The sequence below is a fragment of the Meleagris gallopavo genome, chromosome 3 (assembly GCF_000146605.3).
Source record: "Meleagris gallopavo isolate NT-WF06-2002-E0010 breed Aviagen turkey brand Nicholas breeding stock chromosome 3, Turkey_5.1, whole genome shotgun sequence".
Taxonomy (NCBI): domain Eukaryota; kingdom Metazoa; phylum Chordata; class Aves; order Galliformes; family Phasianidae; genus Meleagris; species Meleagris gallopavo.
Genome location: NC_015013.2, coordinates 22,549,476 through 22,571,367, shown reverse-complemented (window position 1 = coordinate 22,571,367; position 21,892 = coordinate 22,549,476). Strand labels below are relative to the sequence as shown.

Sequence of the window (21,892 nt, the reverse complement as noted above, 5' to 3'; positions counted from 1 at the left end):
GGAACCAAGGTTACCAGGATCTCATGACAGGCTCTGCTGCCAACATCTTCACTTGGGTGTCAGTTGGATCCAAAAGCAGACTGGGTTTGTTTTATATTTCTTTAATCGAGCTTGGAATAAATAATCCAGATATGTATCAACCTCTAAATGTTTTTTTCTAATTCACAGCTTGTGAGTGAGTTGGGTTTCTTGTTTGGATTCAGATACTGTAGTGAGTTAGACGTGCCATAAACTGTGTAGACTTTCTAAGATGACTGCTTCAATTCACTTAGCTGGCAATACACGATGCTTCTGCCAGGTCTTTACTCTTGGTTTCAGGGCAGCTTCTAGCTGCATGGTAAGGATAAACAATACCTTCTCAGAAATTAGACAGAACTGGAGATCTTTTTTAAAGGATGAATGTGATGTAGGGAAATATAAGAGATGGTAGCAGAGAATTATCTTGGTACCTACAATTACCAAGGGAGAAATAGCTTCTCCTGAGAAATACTGTCTCTCTAATAGTTTAGAAAAATTGAAGCGCTGCAGAAGATGCTGGAGAAGCAGAAATAGTCCCAGTTAATAGTCCAGGTTTCCAACCCTTCGTGTAACACAACTTGTTGATTCCCTCTGCAGATTGATTAAGGTGAAGACAGTGTAGTATGGCAATTCACTTCAAGCCATAGAGATGCATAGGTTGCCGTCTGTGGACATGGAGCTCAACTCAAAGAGAGAGCTTGCAGTTGTTACACGCTGTCTCTCTTTATCTCCTTCATTTTCCCTTCCTTTCTCTCCCTACCTCTCTCCCTCACAGAAGCAATTAATCTAGATATGTAAGTCATTGGGATGGTGTTCTATTTCTTCCTGTTTATAAGCCAAAAGCACCTAACACTTATCTTTGCTTGCCCTGAGGTTTATAGGATGCCAGAAAAAACAAGAAGCTTAGTAGCTTCTCTCTTTTTCCTTATTCAGTGAACAAAGAGTGAGAGCTTTTATCTGTATGCATCTCTGTAACCACATTCTATCACTTCTGTACAGCCGACTGTCCTGTCTTCTCAGGAGAGCAGGGACTTAGCAAATGGAGCTGAGACAACAGACCTGACATTACTCCCCACCAGTCCAGCTACTTCCCTGACAATTTTGTGTTTGCAGTGCTTTTCTGTCCATGCGAAAAGCCCATGGATCTGTTCAATGTCATCTTCTCTATTAGCCTTTTTCACTTTGACTGGTCACTACTTACCCTTCATAGCACCAAATAATGTTCTCCTCTCTGTTCCTGCTTCCAGTCTGCTGCTGCCTGAAGTCGTGGGCATCATGCACCACTCCTTCTCTCTGTTTTTCTCTTGTAGCTGTTTGTATCTCTCTCTTCTCTGCTATGAGGACATTTTCCACATCCCCTGACAATGTGGGAGTTGCTTCCACTGTTGAAGCACAAAAGTTAAAGTGAAATGAGAAATGAAAGGGGGATTTTGTTTGTTTGTTTATTTATTTATTTATTTAGAACTGTTCAGCAAGCTCTGGCAGAGAGAAAACTTCTTACAAGTTACCTGGGAGCTGAGAAACAAAAACAGCTGCTGAAGAATCAGCTTGTGGGAGATCCCTCGTGGACTGTGTTTAGTTCTCTGTGTTATCTGCACTTTCTAAAGAGCTGAAATAACAAACTCCCATGTAGAACAGCATGGAGATTATCACTGTTGTTTGAACGAGGAGTGTGTATGCGTGAGTGGCAGAGGGAGGAAAGTTCACAGCAGCTAGCCGGATGCTGACAACAGCTACTGACAGGAGAAGATGGCAACCAGTTGGCGTTAGCAGTTCTGTTCATCAGTAGAAGGGAAAAAAAATAAACTGTCTGGTATTTCCCAACTTTCTCAGTGAAAAGTCAAGATGGTATTCTTTAAAATCTCCTTTATGTGTAAATCACATCCTCTTTGCTGTTGGTTCTGATAGGAGGGGCATACACATAAATTTGCAGTAGTAAATGAGTTTCAAAACTCTCTCCCTGCACTTTAAAAGAGAGAAGCTTGCAATGCATGTTAAATCCGTAATGAGAGAGGTGGAGGTGCGTGTATGCAGGGGCAAGGGAGCGTACTTGAGGAAACTGCAAAATCTTTCTTGATTTAAGTATGTTTATGGATCGTTTCAATCAGAACCAGTTCTACACCAGTGATTCCCAACATTATTCAGCTCTTCCGATGGCACTGCTTGCTACTCCATTCTCTCTCCCATCATGAAGGCAAACCTCCGAATACTGTCGCCGCTTCTGCCTTTCTTCACTGCCGTCAGTTTGAGAAAGTGCCAGTGGAAAGACTTAGATAGCCAGCCAAGCAAAGCACATTAATTTGGTTTCTCATCTCTAATGCTGGCATTCAAGCAAGAGAGGCTATTTTAATTGGGAACTGCTATTGTAGATAAAAGTATTATTTCCTGGAAAGTTATTGTGTTAAATTTGAGATTAATGCTAAGATTGATTAAATTTAATCTAGACCCAAATCTAACTTTCTGTCACTCAACTGTGGATTTCACAAAAAAAAAAAGAATAAAATATATGGAACAGCCAGAACATGGGATATGTTGATCTCAGCTATCCATTTATAGAATGTTATAGGAGGCCAGTGTGTTTGAAAAGTGAAAAGAGAGTAACAGCCTGGGTTAGAAAGTGTTAAGTTAATCAGAGAGTTCCTGGTACGCTTAAGTTTTGGATGCTAGAGGTTTCTAAACATCATAGAGTACACAGTTTGTCTGCATTACTTGCAGTATCAAATGAAAACATCTAGGGTTGCTATTCTCCTGCTGTTTTTTTCCCTTCCATTATTTCATTGTAGATGATTAAAACCTACTGACAATATCTCCTCTCCCCACTTTTTTTTATTAATTCATGATGAATTCTGTTTTCTGGCTGACATCAGAACCCTGTCATGGTTCAGAACTCTCCCAGTGTTTGGTTGGCTTGTTGCTTGCTTGCTGGAAAAAAAAAAAAAAAGTGCTTATATGAGGATTTTTGGAAAGTAACAAACTGTGATGTTGTGGGGGTGGGGGAGAACGTTTGGTTTGTTTCTACAGGACTTGAACTTCTAGGTATTTATGTTGTCTGATGTGTGACTCTTATTAGGAGAACAGAATGCAAATTGTTCTGGTCTGTCCTTTCTATCTGTTCTTTTGTTCTACCTCTAACATGTATCATTTAAATACAGTGTCATGTACACATGCTGTGGTCAAATGTCTGGTAGATGTGCAATATCCTTGAGAAAGCTTTCCATTCTGTGATTCAAATATTCCTCTGTGGTCTGCTTTTGTTTCCCCACTTGAGTTTCAGGTATATCTCACGGTCACTTGCTGATGTATGCAAGTCTTGTATGATTTTTAGGTTTGAACTTAAGGAACTCCTTTTTTTAAAAAAAGCTTCTGTATCTGAAAAAGTCTCTCATACTTGTCAGAGTTCAATCCTATAAGCATCCTTTGAAAGGGGTTAGCTCTTACCCCAGAGCACAATGTTTGAGGATTTGAGTCTTTTGACAAAAAATCTTCCTATGGGAACAAGAACGACCTCCCTATTTTGTGAACACCGTGAAAGAATTAAATAAATAAACAGTACAGCTACCTACAAGCCCAGAGACAAATCTAAATCTCACCTTTGCGTATAATTACATATGTTTGTCTAAGCTTCTAGTGGTCCCAATGACATGAAAAGTCAAATGGGAAATAATATTGAGTGCAGAGAGCAAGGGAATTTAGTTATTATCAGAGACGGATGCAAAATTCTGAGACATGAAATAATGATTTTCACTTATGTACTGTTCTCAGTCTCAAAGAGAAGGTTTTTCTCAATGAAAAAAAAAGTTAAGAAAGTGCTTATTGGCAATTCCATCTGTTAAAATATGTTCTCTCAACAGTGGTATTTGTATATACTAAAAAAGTGACTGCATATATCATTAACTTACACTAATCATGTGCAGTCTAAGAAAGATTCCAGCAAGCCAACAGAAACTGTGGTTATGACGATCCATGACTTACTGCAATGATTTACATTTTGGTCTATTGCACATAGTGCCTAACAAGAGATCTCTTGAAGAAATTATGTTCTGAATAACGCTATTTGTATATCAGAGGTTTTTGTTTTGTATAGCATGTAAGAGTTTGGTTTCCAGAAGGAAAAAAAAAGGATAGTGGGAAGTCTTGACTACTTTATAATACTGTCCTTCCTTCTGAGTACATCTCAAAATGGTTGAGCATCCGAACTCCCAGTGGATCTGATGTTGTTTGATACCTAAGTAAAAGCATTTGCTCACTGGGTAGCCAACTTAATTTTGAATGTATTATCTACGATCAAATTATCTGCCACATGTTAAGATTGGTATTTGGCTGCATAATCATCTGGAATATTTTGACTTTCTGTTCTTCAGAGATTCTCTTTGAGAGATGTTCCCGTAAGCAGCTACTTTCATCCTGGGGTTTTCAACTGGATTTCATTGAACGTCTATCTTCCTCACTCTTTCTTCACTTAAAGTGATGCTGTCCCTGTTTTACTGTGTCCAGCTGGCACGTGATCAGCAAGCTGGTTCCATTTAAAAAATCACTACCCATTGTAGAAGCCAGATGTTGCAGAACAGCAGTGTTTTGCTCAGCGTATCACTCTGCTGGCTGAACTATTCAAAGAGCCACTCCTGCAAATAGTGCAGTGAGCACTTTTGTATCTTCTCTCACTTCTCTCACTTCAAGTGCTGTATCTGATGTGCCTGAAAGTGGGATTATGCTTTGACAGGGCATCTGTCATCCTATGGCTCTAGGATTTGAGATGATTCTTAAAGTTACTGTTATTGGAGTCCAGTTAAGCTCCAACAAATTCCAAACCAGTAGCAAAATGAATGGGTTTACAGGCAGTTTCACTGCCCAGTCTCAAGCTTTCAGGCATTAATCTGTAACTCAGGAGCTGACTTTCCTCTTGCAGGATATGGGAAGCTTCCTTTAAAAAGTTCTGAGCAGCCGCTGACATAGAGATAATCCCAAACTGCAATACTTGTAACTTAGATCTGATAGTGAAAATGTCACTTGCACTAGGTATGTCCCTGTGATTTACAAGTACTGCTCGTATTCTAGGAAATGAAAGCTGGAAGGGAGGATGATTGTCACCTGCTTGCAGGAAATGTGACCACCTGCTATATTGTTCTATTTATCCCTTGCCTAACTCAGCTTCCTTAATTATGCTTTCTGGCTTCTTTTTGTACTTTTGTTTTATTGGGAATAAATGTGACTATGTAGATAAATGGATGAACCTGAATCCCGAGTTCAGGATCAGCCTGAGGTCTGGGTAAGAGGCATTCATGATCTACCCTAAGCTACTTGGGCAGCTGCTCTTAGCTCAGTCTGGATCCTAGCACATTGAAGGTCAAACTGAGGCTACCTACAAGACTCAAAATCAGCTTCTTTGTAAAGCAAAAGCAAAATTGCTTGGCTTTAGCAGGATTAGTGTTTGTAAGGTATCTGAGTGCAACGGGGAAAAAAAAGGGGTGTTTTCATACTGTACTTATTTATTTTTTCACTTTGATTTTTTTTTTTCTATATCGCACAGTTCTCGGCCCTTACTGAGAGAGAAGGATTCTGGCATTTCTCGATGTAAGTAAGTATTGCTAATTTAAGAATCACATTTCAAGGTTTAGTTTTACTACCAAGTACCATATATTCTTTGTTTGGGAACCTAAATTCTTATTCATATATAGAACATACAGCTTAAAAATAAAATGGTTGTGATCATGAGATGAATCCTAACATATGACTTTGAAAATGACTGATAGCAATTGTTGTACTTGAGTACACTGGTATGAAATTGAACCATTTGGAATAATGAACAAGTTAAATGATAGGACCACTGAAAAATTGTCATCTGTTACTCTAACAAGTTTTGTGTGTTAGGAAAATGATTAGTGGATGAAGTAGATGATTTGTGTCCAGTTCTGGGCTCCCCAGTACAAAAAAGAGAGGGGTCTCCTGCAAAGACTCCAGCAGAGGGCCACAAAGATGATAAAGGCCTGGACCACCCCTCCTATGAGGAAAGGCTGAGTGACTTGCATCTGTTCAGCCTTGAGAAAAGAAGAATGAGAAGTGATCTTATTAATGTTTATAAATATCATACACGTGGGAGTCAAAGGGGCAAGGCCAACCTCTTCGCAGCAGACTGCGAGCAGAACAAGGTGAAATGGCCATAAACTTGAACATAGGAAGTTCTGCACCAATATGTGAAAGAACTTCTTCATGGTAAGGGTGACAGAGCACTGGAACAAGCTGCCCAGGGAGGTTGTGGATTCTCCTTCTCTGGAGATATATTCAAGACTGGCCTGGATGTCTACCTGTGCAGCCTGCTGTAGGGGGCCTGCTTTGCAGGGAGGTTGGACTCAATGATCTCTGGTGGTCCCTTCCAGCCTCTATAATTCTATGAATCTGTGATACTGTGAAAGGAAAGGAAGGTGGCAAAGACATGTACTTTATCCTACTGTTCTTAGCTTTTTCACCTTTGCATAGCAGTGCATATTCACATATTGATGAGATGGAAAAACCTTCCTTCATTAGTGATGGTCTAATATATACACGGCAGAGAGTGAAGATGCTAGGGATGTCAGTCATGCTGCTTCACGGAAAAGGGAATGCGATTTCAGAGAGAGCAGAGCAGGAGGACATCAGCATCCATCTGCCCAAGCAGAAAAATGAGACAGCATTGTTGCGCATAAAGCCATTTGTAATTCTTAATTTTGAGGCCACCAAATGCAGTGGGAAGTTAGCTGCTTTTGATGCAGCAGTCAAAGGGTCAAATTCTTTTCCCTGCTGCTCGAGCGTAGCTCTGTGGCAGTCTGCTGGGCTCCGCCAGTGAAACTGAAGAGGAGGATTTGGCTTGCAGCCTGTTTTTAATCTGCACGTATGGTATCAATTTTGGAAGCATTTTCTGGTTGTCCTCACAGTTATAAAAGGGTAGAAAAATATATTTATTCTCTTTGCTGTTTAAAAACCAGGCTTTTGTTAACTCACGTGTGTTAATTCACAATCTAAAAAGTCCAATAATGATCTTGATTCTGTGTGTTTTGTCATAGGATTGGTCTTTCTATTTACAGATGTCTCTGCTGTCAGTCCTAAGAGAAAGGTTGCTCCAGAGAAACCAGCTTGCCACAGTGGATTCCAGTTCTCTCATGCTTATATCTGGCACCAAGTCCATTGGATCACTAATCTGCCAGTCCCCCTTCTGATCACACGCACTGGAGTCTCCAGCCCATTATCCTTCTTTCTCATCTGGCTTTCCCTTAGTGTGTTCATACTGTTGTTGTTTAATTGTATGTGAGGACTATCATGGAGCATGGCAGGTTGGCAGTAATTGCTTACGCTTACAACTTATTAAATGTAACTGGCTGCCACAGCAGGAATGTCTCATCATGCTCACCAAAATCTTCAGCTCTATTGGGATGGATAGAACAGAGCAGAACAGTTCAGTTGGGAGAGACCTTCGAAGACCATCTTGCTCAACTGCCTGACCAGAAGTTAATATTTAAGGCGAGGCTACTCCACTGCTGTGCTAAGTTTAATGCATTTTGTCTTTGGGGTAGATTCTGCCTAGGGCACAGAGCTGTGGAGAAGCTGCCTGAAGCTAGAATCTCAGCTTTGCAGATAACATTCATATTTTCTGCAACTTTCAAGGGAACTTAGTATGAGAGACAAAACAAGATCATCTAGTTGGTTTCTATCTTTCTTCTGTGCTTTCTCATCTGGTTCCTAATTTTTATTCTCTCACAATCATAGAATCATAAGGGTTTGAAGGGGTCTCTGGAGATCATTTAGCTCAACCCCCTGCTAAAGCAGATTCCCTAGAGTTGGTTGCACAGGAAAGCATTCAGGTGGGTTTTCAGTATCTCCAGAGAAGGAGACTCAACAACTTCACTATGCAGCCTGTTCCTGTGTTCTATCATCCTTTCAGTAAAGAAGTTCTTTCTCATGTTCAGATGAAGCTTCCTATGTTCCAGTTTATGCCCATTGCCTCTTGTCCTGTTACTGGGTACTACCAAAAAGAGCCTGGCCTCATCCACTTGACACTCATCTTTTAGATATTTTATAAATATTGATAAGATTCCTCCTCAATCGTCTATTCTACTGAAGAGCCCCAGGTCTCTCAGCCTTTCCTCATGAGGGAGATGCTCCAGGCCTCTCATAATCTTTGTAGCCCTTTGCTAGACTTACTTCCTTCTTTGTCTTTCTGCTCCTTTTTGTACTCCTCTCCTTTTTTACCTCTTTCATCTATCCTGACTGTACAGACCTATTGGTTCTTGCATCTTTTAATAGGCCTAAACTCTTCACTAGCATGAGTTACTTTGATATATCACAGAATCATGGAGCGGTTTGGGTTGGAAGGGACCTTTAAGATCATCTAGTTCCAACCTGCTATAGGCAGGGACTCCTCCCACTAGACCAGGTTGCTCAGAGCTCCATCCAGCCTTGCCTTGAGTGATTCCAGGGAAGAAGCATCCACCGTATCACTGGGCCAACTGTTTTAGTGTCTCACCACCCTCACAGTAAAGAATTTCTTCCTGATATCTAATCTAGATCTACCCTCTTCCAGTTTAAAGCCATTCCCTCTTGTCCTGTCTCTAATGCAATAAGATATAACAAGATTATCTAAATAATAATAAATAATAAATGCAATAGGACTATTATTTAAGAAGCAGCTGAATAATAGTGACTGAATATAATAACTTTGTTTTAGTTATGCTAATAGTTATCTTTAGATATGCTAATTGGAAGTAAGATAACTGGAAAACATACTAGGTAAGAAAACTCTGAGGAAGGGAAATGAGCCAGTGTTGTTGGGTGCAGGTTCATAAAGACAGACCTATCAGATCCAGCCAGCAGATACACGTACTGTCTTGAATTTCTGCTGGCAACTGTCCATGTGCGCTAATGCTATTATTGTAGGTTAACCACTGACTTTGTCCTTTTTTCCAGTAAATTGGCATTGTAGTTGCTTCTAGCAATTTTGCTACACCCACTGACACTGTATTATTAGTAGTTAACTATGATTAACATAGGAAGCAAAGCTGGAAGTTGCTGATGGTTTCTGGACCACAGAGTTGCTCTGGTACACTGTGGAATATATATCATCTGTGTCATGCTGTTTTAGATTTCTCTCTTACGGAAAACTGGTTTCTAATTGATGAATGAACCAAAATTACCTGCTAACATATTTCTCACATAAACAAGCTTTAATACCTCCAGTTCATTGCATCCGTGTCTCTGTTTCAAGAACTGAGGTTGCCTGAAACAGGGTCTTTTTAAAAAATAAAATTTGAGACTATTGAAAATTATCACATGATTATGAACATCATGGCCTTAACTTCACTTGAGAAGTCTTATTTTGCAAATACATCCACAATATACAACATGGTTAGGAAACCAGCACATGTTCTTAACTGTTTACCCGAAATATCAGTTTTTTTAATGAGCAAGTCAGGTATGCAACTATCAGAATACAGGTTTCTTTACCCATTATGCTGATTCTGGCTGTCTTACTATCAAACACTATGACAATTCCAGTTCTTTTATGTCTTTGGCTCTGCAGTCTGACTAGTTTGGTTATGATTGTAAGTATGAAGCCATTTCCATTGTTTTCATGTTTAAATTCTAATAGTGGTAGCAACAGTGGGAAATTACTGCTAATTATGCCACTGAACATAAGCATACCAGATGCCTTGGGTGTCTGGATTTTATCACTGCACTGTGAGACGTGCTCTACCCATTGTGTACATCACAGATTTAATGTGCATGCCCCAGTAGACAATAATGGCTCAGTATCACTGAGACGAGTTTATGGTATGTCCAGAACCTCAGGCTGTGCTGCACGAGACTGCCAGTTCTTAAACAATGATGTGCTAAGTCTCTGCATAACTCTTGCACGGCTGGTGGGTTAAACAAGGCTGCTAAAAAATTGTCCTGAGATTTAAGGATTTTTATGCAAGAGAAATTATGACAGCATTTTATCCAGTACAAGAAAGATGCAGAGCTGTTGAAGAAGGTCCAGAGGAGGGCCACAAAGACAGTCAAAGGGCTGGGGCACCTCTCCTACAAACACAGGCTGAGGGAGTTGGGCTTGTTCAGTCTGGAGAATAGAAGGCTCCAGGGAGTCCTCATTGAGCCTTCCAGTACTTAAAGAGAGCTTATAAACAGGTTGGAAATCCGTTTCTTACATGGGTAGACAAGACAAGACGGAATGGTTTTAAACTGAAAGAAGGAAGATTTAGATTAGATACTGGGGTAAATTTTTCACTGAGAGTGTGGTGAGGTGCTGGCACAACTGCCCAAAATGTTATGTGTGCCCCATACCTGGAGACGCTCAAGGCCAGGTCGGATGGGGCCCTGGGCAGCCTGACCCGGTGAGTGGCAGCCCTGCCCACGGCACAGGGTTGGAACTGGGTGGGCTTTGAGGTGCCTTCCAACCCAAACTTTTCTGTGATTCTCTGATTCTATGAAAAGACTGTTCTAAGGCCAATCAAAATGTAAAGAAACCCATAGAAAATAAACATAGTTAATGGCTTCACACATTCAAGAGTAGATTAATCAGGCATAAATTCTTTAAATGAATCTGTCTAATGAAAATGACATGCCTGTACACAGTATGCTTTAATCTCTTTCCTGCACCATCTAATGAGACTATGAAAGAGCTCACAACTGTATTAAACAAACATGGTTGTTTGTTGTCCCACGCTTTGGTTTCAGCCATGGAATTCTTTAAAACAGTTTTTTCTGTGTATTGCCAGCAGGCCACCAGTGCCTGCTTGAATCTGGTTCCTGGCCTTCATTTTTTCTCTCCAAGTCTGTTGGATTGGAAGCTGTTAAAATATTTACAATTTACTTATATATTTAACACTGCATAAATATCTAACATTACTGTTCTCATAGCTGAGAGTACTTTCACAGGAGTTCTCAATTGTATTCTTAGGTAATTATCAACTAGCTTATTTTACATACCTTCAGTTGATTAATTGTAAATAACTACTGAAGAGTATGAAAAGAAAAGATTTTCCCCTCAATTAAATAAAATTTAAATGCATTTGGAAACCTCTGTAGGATTTGAGGTAAGCTTTTCCTATGATGGGATGTTTGAGGAGGTCATCTCATGCAGCTACTCCTTGTGTATGTTCACAGTGAATTGCATAGACTGTCTGTAAATTTCTAGTCTGATGTTCCAATTGCTTTTATAGGTACAGCTCAGGTTGAATTTTTCTACGGTATTATTCCCTCCCAATGATATGTGTCCTTACATGCTTCTCAAGTAGGAAAATAGTAATCAATCCACAGAGGTCCAGCTCAGCATGTCTGTAATCTGTGTGCTTAGGAACTGTATTTCATCCCCATTTTAGTTTTGGCTGACTGCAAGCACCTTGGTCTGTAAAGGCCTAAGTGCCAGGCCAACTCCTATGGTAGGATCCCTGTCTAAAATCGAGTAATTGTACCTTCTTTGCATGACTGCTATGAGCAACTTAACTTTGCAGATATTCTCAGAACAGACCTACCTTGAGAGGGCCTACTAACACAACAGTGGCTGCTGTTCTGTCCGTGCTAAGCAGGAAAGGGGAGAAAGATAGCGACTACAACATTTCCCCTCTTGAGAAGGGGAGATTCAACTCTTGCCTTGGTCTGACACATGCATTTCTCAAGTAATTTGCCAATTGCTTTATTAGTCAGGTGTGCTGCAGAACAGTCATCTTTGGTCATGTTTGGAACAAAGAACACCAAATAATCTGAGCTGCAGGGAAGAGGTAGGCATGGCTACCTGTGAATGAGGTGGACATTCACTTGAGTGAATGGAATTTTATTCAACTTCATGTTCCTGAAATCACTTTGTACTTTTCCTAGTATTCCATCTCTGCTGTTCTGCTCTTGTTTAGGCATTGCTTTCAGGAGAGACCTGCAGTCTGGTTCCCAAGGAGATGCTCAGCCATCTGCTTCTAATGTCATGCCATCTGAGCAGCAGAGAGCGAACAACTTGACCTCTTCCTCCCACTCCCTCTTCATTCATTGCTTTCATGAGTACTTCTTTTATCAGGTAGCTTTAAATGACATCAACTCAATGTCTGACTTTTAAGCAGCTTCTGACTTCGAGGCTGAATTTGGATTCCATTGTCAGATCTGCAACTTTTGCAGTGTGCTGTAAAAGGAGCCCTAACATCTGAGTTAGATTTTGGATCCCCCCCTGGTAGCCAGGCTCCCACAAGTTAGGGACTGTGATGTTTGACTCTGTGGCCTTTACATTGTTTTCTGTTTCACCCATTGTATCTGTTGCAGTAAAGTCTTGCAGGTAGTATATTCTGGGTTATCCTATAGGAACATGAACATGCTCTCAAACAGCAGGTAAGCAGAGGATGATTTGAGGTTTGAGACTGTTCAGCTCATCAATGCTTCAGGAGTACAGAATTCTACTTGGTAATTTAAACTTTGCCTTCATAATGATCTATTGCTCTGATATTTCTTAGAGACTTATTTCTTCTTCTTTTCATGGAAGAAAAACACAGTACAGTCAGAAGAACCAGATACATTTATTACTGAAATCACCTTTAAACCTCTGATACAAGTTGCAATGCAGTTGTGCAGTGCCTCTTCATTCTCCTGTGCCTTCTGCTGTGCGGTGTGCCATTGCAGGCCCATGGGAGGGCTTAGGCAGAGCCAACAGCCTTCACATTTAAATTCCATGATGATTATAGTGACTTTACTTTGGAAGTTTATGACTGGTTCCTTTCCTTTCCCAATTTTTTTTGTTATTTTCTCCGTGCCCAGCACCACATTCTTACATCTCTGAGGATGCATGCACCAATGATACTCATGCACAGAATATTTCACACAGCTATATTGTAAAGTGACTGGGTAGTATGCATGTTAGAACGGCTGACAAGTATAAGCTTTCACCTATTTGTCTGCACAAGGTTATGGAATAAGCCAGATGTGACTAATGATATTAGTTACCTCATTAAAGGTAACTGAAGGAGAATCTGGAATTTCAGTGTTAAAGATCTAAAAAAAATATAGTTTTTATAATAGCAATTGGAACAGCAAGTAAATTTCAAATTAAAAAGTAAGAATGTTGCTGAAAGGTTATCTGCATGCGGAACGATTTGGTTGAGTTTCTTTACTGGCTAAGCAATCCACCGCTGCAGGGCTTGGAAATAAAACCAGGGGAACGACTCCTCCAGACTTTTAACATTGTTGTTAACTACCTTGGAGCGCTGGGTTCAAGATGTGTTCTGCAGCTCCAGAGCCCACCCATGCTGACTCTCGGGATGGCAGACACAGACCTGCAGCCAGCTGAACCAGGGGCGGTTGTGTGCTCTTCCCTGCTGGCAAGGACTGCAGCCCCCTTACGCAACATGCCTGTGCACAGCCTTTTGCTGTGCAAAGTGGAATCTGCCATGACAAAGATTGTATCAGGCTGCTAAATCTTGTGTTCCTTAAGTGTGCTCATTGGTGGGACGTAAATACCCTCCGAGCTAGTTGCATGGTATGAGTGCTGTAGTTATGGTGGTCAGATTTCTTTTGAAAGTACTGTGTAAAAGAGCCGAGAAATGCGAAACAGATGAAAAAGTTGTAAAACAGAGATGAGGAATAATGGCTGATCTCATGATAACTTCAGAAATTGTCAGTGCCATGAAGTGAATGTGTTATTCTATGGCTGTAGAAGAAAGCATAAATGTGAAACAGGTTTTCTACTTTTTCTGTATTCAGTTAATAAGAATTTGACCAGGGTCTGTCCATTTCATCTTACACTGACCTGCTATTTTCTCTCATTTTGGGAAACGATTGAGACATTTTGTGTAATGCCTTTTGCAATACAAAGCACACATCTAGTTTAGCACCTTGTTGGGTCATTGCATCCCTCGTGGCAATGTAGTAGCTGATTTGCACTGAAACAGATAAGTTTCCTGCTTTGCCCACATCTCATTCCCTCTGCCCTTGGCTCAGCATGCTTTCTGAAGCACTTCCTCCAATGGGAAGACCTCCTTCTACACTGCAGCATGTCAAAGATCAGCCTGTCTCTCTCTCCTCCTGAGGGCAGGCAGAATGGCTCCATTACCTATGGGGGTGATGGGAATGGAGGACTTCAACCTCCCTGTATTACTCCTCTTTGTAGCCATGGGAAAGAAAGAAAACTCTACAATCTTCAGGGATTTACGGGGGAGCTCTAGGTCTCAAATATTTCCTTGTGCAGGCAAGAGAACATGCAGATAAAATGTGTGATGGTAAAACCCACATTTCCCTCTGTTAAATAGCATTTATTCCTAGCATTGTAATCTTCCCTTTGTCATTTTACCTTCTTCCTACCGTGCCTCTGCCAGCTGTGAACCATACAGGCAACCTATTTCAGAAGCTGAGCTTTGGCATTTCATTGAGTGTTTGCCACAGCTGGAATCACAGCTTCTGCCAGCATTTCATTGGCTCAATTACTGTTGCAAAATGCCTGGAGCCACATTAGGTCGAATGATCTAATCCAGTTATCAGGGTGCTATATTCAGTTTTGAGAGAACCAAGACCAGTTATCACAAAATATATTGTAATGGGGACTTCTGAATTGCTTATAGGTGGCTCAATAGTATCCAAACCAACGAAAGGAGTTGCCATGAGGGACATCTTAAAGTGGGGAGATCATCACTCAACAGATAATTAAAATCACTAGCAAAATACAGTTTTGCAACTACATTGCTTTCAGTAGTGTTTTTTCCTAGCTCTGTTTGCTTGCACTCTAAGGTGTAAAGAGAAATAAATATCTAAAACAAAGGTCCATCTGCATCTTCATAAAAACTAACTAATGTGAAAAAAATAGTAACCTCAGCTCTAAGTTTTTTTTTTTGTGTATGTGTGTGTGTGTGTTGTTTAAAGCCCTACATAAATCAGGAGGAGGCCCACAAAGGGAAGACTGTTTGGTTTCAGAGACTGGTCTTGATTTTCTGCTAAGGATAATCAAGATCAGGAATCCATCCCTAATTAAAGGCAAACAAAAAATACGCAAGATTTTCACATACATTCTTTTCATACTCATAGTTTAACGTGTTATGTATACTGTACTCTTTTCCTTTAATTCAGCTCTCAAATTATGTGCAGACAGCTTCAGCTGCAGGGAAAGGTGGGAGTATGTAGGATATCTAGAATTTAACTGTTTCATTCCTACTACTAAAGGACCTATTTCTTTATCAGAGGTATTCAGTAGAAATGTGGATTCTATTTTCAACAGAAAATCTCAGTGGTTCTGTGTGATTTTGGTTTTTTGGCTATTTGTTTTGGTTTTGGGTTGTTTTTTTTTTAAATTTGTTTTTAATGAGTAGATCCTAGTGAAAATGTTGGTCTAACTTTGAAGAAAGATATGCTTGTAGTTTCTGTAAACACAGTGCTTTTTCCTTGTCTGCTTCTGTTGTAGTTTGGGTTCTTTTTTCAAGTGATTTTTCCATGGAAATGTCATTCAAGTGAGTGAAATTTAAGCAGGATGTGGGTTTTGTCACTTTGATGATGATGTAGTGTCCCAAGTTTTTCATTAAGAAATTAATATTGGCAGATTGGGTATTGCAGTAAACTGAACAAGCCTGAGCATGCGGTAGGACCACATTATTTTGCTTGGTGATGTTCGAGTGCTCCTCTCTCCCTGCACGGTGCAATCTGGGGTTGATTTACATAAATTCTTAGATTTCTTGCAGCAGCACCCCATAAGTTGAACTATTCCTCATGCTTTTGGCTCCCGTTCTGAGACACATTGCTGACTCTTCCATCACTGAGTCAGTATAGCTCAATCAGTCAATGTCTGATGTCTAGATTTTAATAGAGGAAAAGGTTTCTGATGATAGATGTGGTTGCATTTAACTCTGTAGCAGTAAGATAGATGAACAATAAAGTTTGGCTGAGATAGTTCCACTCTGAGATCCTCTTCACCTAACACCCAGAGAACACTTACTCGCACAGCTTGACTTGGTCTACTAAATGTGGTTTCCATGACTGAAGGTCTGTGTGTTGAACTGGATGCTAAGAGCCAGCACAGCCTTCATGAGGCCAGTTGTCCAGAGTGCTTTAAATCTTAAGCTCTGAGGAGGGGCATGACTTGGGGTAATTCCCAGTCAAGCTAAAGATTCAACATTTCCAGCAAAGCAGCTTCTCAGAAAACAAACAAAAACCATTAAGAACAATTTACTCAAGCAAAAGAGTGAGTGTCCTCCTCCCTCCCTGTATGAGAATCATTTTTTTGACAATAGCATGTTATTTACTTGGGCCACTGATGCACTAATTAGAGGCATTCTGCAAATCATTTAAATTGATGTGGGTATTTGGGTGTATGTATATTTAACAAGTTTGTTTAAAAAAATAAAAAGAACTGTTCACTTGGTGAGTTAGCAGTGCATCCTTGGCTCTGCTTTTGTTCTTCTGCTCAGACAGACTCCACCATTTGCTCCTCTGAAAAAAGTGCACAGTGAGAGAAGGCTGAAAATGGAGGACTGGCAGCTAGAATGATGATAATTCATAAGCACAGCACTGCAGAAGGGAGTTTGGAAGATAGAATAAATTGCTCGTTTTTCCTGAAATGTCATGGAATTGCACCTCCTCCATGAGGAGACCAAGCGCCCTTTGCTTTCTAGCTGTCCCCAGCCCTACAACTCCACAGCGAGCAGCTAGAACTGAGATCCTCAAGGAGTTCTGCTTCTCTAACTTGACTCTGAGGGAAAAAAAAAAAAAAGCTTTTAATTACTAACTTGTTACAGTTTTTCACGTAAAGACTCCCATTAACATGCCATGCTTTTTTCTGTTCCATGCCCAAGGACTCTCACTGTCCCAGTGCTTTTGTGCCAGCCACTGGGTTTGGGCACGCAGGCCCTCCATGTGCAACCCCCAGCCATTCGATGTGAGGGACACAGCTTGTCTGCCCACAGCGCTCCCAGGGCTCCTTACTGCTAGTTGCTTCATTTGGCCAATTTGCTCGGGTAACTGTGATCACAGTTTAACTGTAAGTATGCAATCAGTCAAAAGCTGCCAACCATTTCCATATAAGAAGGAAGCAGTTATATATGAGCTCTGTACTCATGAGGGAGGCCAAACTTGGTGTTCTGGACCAAGCATGTACAGGATGTGCATTGTCCTGTACAATGCATCTGCATTCTCTGACCTCCCTTTCACTGAAGTGTAAGGAGGAAAGAAAAAGTTGTGGCACTTTCAAACCCTGTAAACTTTCAGTCTTTGTGGGTAAAGAAAAAATAAAAGTGAAATGCATGCAATTTTGAGTCATCTGCTAACTGACTATAAATCTACAACAGCCAATTTATCACTTCGACCAGGATTGCAGCAATTTAAGCAGTCAAGGGAGTGCAGCTGCTTGTGCCTGTTGCAGAGCCTGTAGACAAGTCAAGAGCTGCATGTAAATCAACAATGTCAGGCTGCTGCATAAGGGCAGAGCCCATGCTTGAGGACAAGAGGGAGCGGTGCCTGTGTGAGAAGGGTCCTGTTGTGAGAAGGTGTCCACTTGGGTGCTCAGGGGAAACGTCATTGCTCTCTACAACTATCTGAAAGGAGGTGGTAACAAGACAGTTTGGTATCTTCTGCCAGGTAACCAGTGACAGGACAAGAGGTAATGGCTTCAAGGTGTGTGTGGGGGGTGGTTCATGTTGGATATTAGGAAAAAATTATTCTCAGAAAGAGTGGTGAGGCACTGGCACAGGCTGCCCAGGGAGGTAGTGGAGTCACCATCCCTGGAGGTGTTCAAGAAGTGTGCGGATATGGCACTGAGGGAGATAGTTAGTGGGCATACTGGGGATAGGTTGATGACCTTAGTGGTCGTTTCCATCTTAAATGATTCTATGGTTCTAGCTGCTGCACTTTGGGACACTTAAAGACTAAGACCACTGGGAAGGATGAGGAGGACTCTTAACAACGTTTCTCACAACAAAGGACTAAATGAAGTGGAGTTATTTCATCTCAAAAGTGAGAAGAGTGAGGGGGAGGCTCTGGTACATAATCGCTTACATGTCTGCAGTGAATGTAGCAAGGTAAAGCAAGGAAGGTTCAAGTTTGATATTTGGAAAAACTCTCTTGACAAGTATGTGGACGTCCTGGGTAAGTTGTTTTTATCACGTAAATTCCTTGCTACTGTATAGATAAGCAGGGTCAGAAACAGCCTTGAGTTGTCTGTTGGGAGACAATTTAAGTTTCTCTTTTCCTATATCTGAATAATAGTTAAGGGTTTTTCTTCTTTTCTTTTTCTTCCCCCCCGCCCTCCCCCTCCAAAAAAACCTTGTAGTGAAATATTAAACTGTATTAAATACACTTTGTGTATTTTATGTAGTTTACTGTTGGGGCTCAGTAGGTCAGACTAGTTGGACTTGATGATCTTGAAGGTCTTTTCCAACCTAGATTATTCTATGAATGCATAATGCGATGGAATTGCCCGAAAACAGTACATCTATTTAAACAAACAGTCCCACTGTGATTTGTTAACTGGGCAATGTTGTTTTATGTGAAATTCTAAATTTTAGAAGAATTTTGTATTTTATCTAAAGACACAAAATTACAAATTTTTAACATCTTCAAAAAGGTTTGGAGCAGACAACTCCAAGAAATATGTCTCTGTGCAGGGATAGCTTTTCAGGACATGACAGTCCTGAGATAGCTTGTGAGATCAGTCTCTTTGCCCCCACCAACCTGTCTGAACTTACAGAGAACACTCAGCATACAAGTCTGAACATTTATAGTCCCTTGTGCTTTTCTAATTGTTTCAATTCAGACATGTGCTTTTATTTTTTAAGGCAAAAGAGCACACATACATTGAATTAATAAGGATGTAATAATAAAGCTGAATCACACTGCTCCAATACACATGGGCTACGAGTGTGCAAGGTTAGGAGTCCTGGGGTGCTTGGAGAGAACTGATTTACAAAACTGCAGGGGCCTCGCTGTAGGCTGATAAGTCAGGGTGCCAGGTCAGTGGTGAGATATCTTCTTTAAGTGTTAGCCAAAATTTGTTGGCAGGCAGCAGAGAAGTGGATAGAGGATTCGAAGGTCAGATGTTGTTCCAAGTTTGTCACAAGAATGCATTAGGGAACAACAATATGGGGGTGGACAGAGCTGAGACACCAGATTTAAGCAGGAGCCTGGTGCCTGATACCACTGTCTTTGCAGACAGGAGTGTGGATAAAAGGACATGAAACTATGATGCTGTTTTTCTTCAGGCTTCTGAAATAATGAAATAACTGTAGGGCTGCCCATAAAATATCAGTGCTAATGCAGCTGTGTTCAGTACAGAAAACATGATGGCATACTTCTGTACTTTTGAGGTGTGTCTGCTGAATGTCACATACATTCCTGTCGGAATCTACTTAAAAGCAGGACAGATATTAACAGCCTGAAAAGAAGGACATAAATACTGTAAAAGCTCTGCATAATCAGGCCAGAGGACCATCTCATCTCGTAGATTTTCTCTCCAGCAGCAAGAATAAATATAGCTGCTGTTTAGTGAGACCATGCAAACATGGTCACCTCCTCTGGTCTGCTCCCTTGTATTACCCACTGTAGGATGGCTTGCAGATGTTAAAGGGTGCACTCCGTTCTGTTTTCTTTCTGTTTATGGACCTACTATCCACAACTTCGTGTGATCCTTTCTGAATCTGCCTATGCTGTGTATCTCCACAATCTCCCATGGTAGAAAGTTCCACAACATTTATATGAGTTGCAGTGAGATTTTTCATGAGAGGGACCCCTGAGCATGGCTTTCTGATTTTCTTTCTAGAAAGTTTTTGTTCCTGAACCTCAGTCACTTCAAAATAACATCTTTGTAATGTGGAGCCAAGGGTGATATTTTCCCTCTGCCTCTTATTTGCACTTTATATAGACTTTCTGCTGGCTACTGATGGCTCTGCATGGAGACAAAAGCATCATCTCGGCCTTTCATCTACTTTCTTCCATCTGATGTATCTTAAAATGGTGTCCATGTTTCACCATGTAGTAACAAAATCAGTCAAGATGTTAATGAAACCGATGCTCTCCCATCTCTTTGGCAGGAGAAGCTGCTGCTGGAGCTCCCCGTGGCTCTCCCACATCCTCCTTGCAGAAGGTTCTGAGCACATTCTGCTGATAAAAGGTGAGTACAGCTCATAACTTCCAGTAATTTCCAAGTAGCTCTTGAATGTTCACAGTTGATTTTTCTTCCCCTAGGGGTGGACTGACTCAGAAATGCACTCTGCAGCCATTCCACCCACACTGAATTTTCTATCCTGGGAGAGAAAGAAATGGAAAAAGCCTTTCGCCTTGTTAACAGAGCAAATTGAATTTTCTGTGGCTGGCAATATTATGTCTTCTTGGTGTCATTTTTACAATACCTTTCTGATTCTAACCATACTGTAAACTATGTCCAGAGGTGTGATTTCAAAGCTCACATCTGGAGCTTCTATGCATTTACTTTATTAAACTTGAGAGTGGTGATGGTAGCTCACCACGTACTGCTGCTGACAGAAAAAAGGTTCAATTTAGAACTAAATATGAAAAGCTTCAACATTTGTTTTCTGCAATAGATGTTATTTGACTAATTGGAAGAGGTTCGTACGTGGGGTTGGGGGAGGCAGGCTCTTTCTGGGGGCGCACAGTGGAGGGGGGGACAATCATTGACAGCTCTTTATAGGTTTCCAAGAAGCAGCTGTCAAGAAAAAAACATTAGAATGGTCAGAAAAGTGATTTTTTTTAAAAAAATCTTTATTCGGTATGAATTAAGCTTTTATATATTCGTATCTTCAAGCAGATATATAAAGATTCTAAAAAGAATATCTGTTTGTTTTATGTTTACAGATATTCTTTTGTACATTTAATCTACTTGTTGATAATTCTCCTCCCAGCTTCCCTGCTTGCCTGTTCCTGAACGGGAGGGATCCTGTGCGAAGGGTGAATTCCTAGCTCCACCTATTTGCCTTTTTGTTTCACTCCATTTCTGCTTTTGTTACACAAATGACCCTTCATCCCATGCTTCCTTAAAAGCTCAGGCATTCAGAAGCAAACTTAATGCTTTCTTTAGCTCATGTTCCTACTGGACAAGTCCGCATAAGATGCAATACATTAAAATTATTGACATATAGAATTTAGATTTATATATAGACATATAGATTTTAATCTGAAGAATCCCCTCTCTTCACTTCCTAAATTCTTCCAACTTACCAGCAGTGTCAGAGAAAAGAAGGAAGTGTGTGATATCTGTTGCACTTCTTATTTGCGGGCTCACTGTTTATTTTTATTTCTACTTGCTCTCTCCAACTTTGTCGCTGAAATTGCAGAAACATCTGTCTCCCTTCATTGAGGAGAATCATTTATGAGTCCCAGATTTACCAACAGTATCAGTTACATCCAGCAAACCTCACTCTTGGTCTTATTAATTACTTTCCATCTGCTTTTCCCTCAGGCGTGTTGGTTAGCAGAAAAATGCTGACAATCAACAGTAATGGCTTCTTAAGTTAGTTAGTTATTAAGTCAAGCCTTTTGCAGATACAATTTCAATAAATGCTTTTCTTTCTCTTTAGAAAGAATTGTACCTAGTTGAAAACAAAAATGTAATAATACCAGAAACTGGGGTGGGGGTGGTGGGAATTTGCTTTTTTAGCTGCAAGAAGCCCCACTTGTATTCTCAAATCGTGTAAAGAGCAGAGCTGCAGAAAGTGCTGTTGGAAGCAGTTACTGTGGGCAGAAGGAACTGGTCTTGCTAGGGTTGGAGGGTTGTGCTCATCTTTTTTGTTGTTGTTGTAGCGAACATTTATATTTTTATTTTCCCATGACTTTTCCTTCTGTTGGCTAGGTTGCTCCCTTGGTCTCCTACTGGGAAAGCAGCATTGAACTTGCAGCGCTGAAAAGATGATTAATGACAGGCAAAACTGTATACAACTTGCAGTTTATT

At 40.6% G+C, this 21,892-nt stretch overlaps 1 non-coding gene across 11 annotated transcripts in view; it reads left to right on the top strand.

Annotated features, from left to right (window-relative positions):
- LOC100550383 overlaps nucleotides 1-21,892 on the top strand; it is a 145,749-nt gene that overhangs the window by 115,929 nt on the left and 7,928 nt on the right. For 5 of the 11 annotated variants that reach the window (XR_002113100.2, XR_002113098.2, XR_002113092.2 and 2 more), the window contains 2 exons: nucleotides 5,546-5,589; nucleotides 17,833-20,098. This is a non-coding gene — a transcript (uncharacterized LOC100550383). Of the gene's footprint in view, nucleotides 1-5,545; nucleotides 5,594-7,076; nucleotides 7,812-17,832; nucleotides 20,099-21,892 lie in introns of those variants that run through there. The other 6 variants (XR_002113097.2, XR_002113091.2, XR_002113099.2 and 3 more) reach the window with 3 other exon arrangements.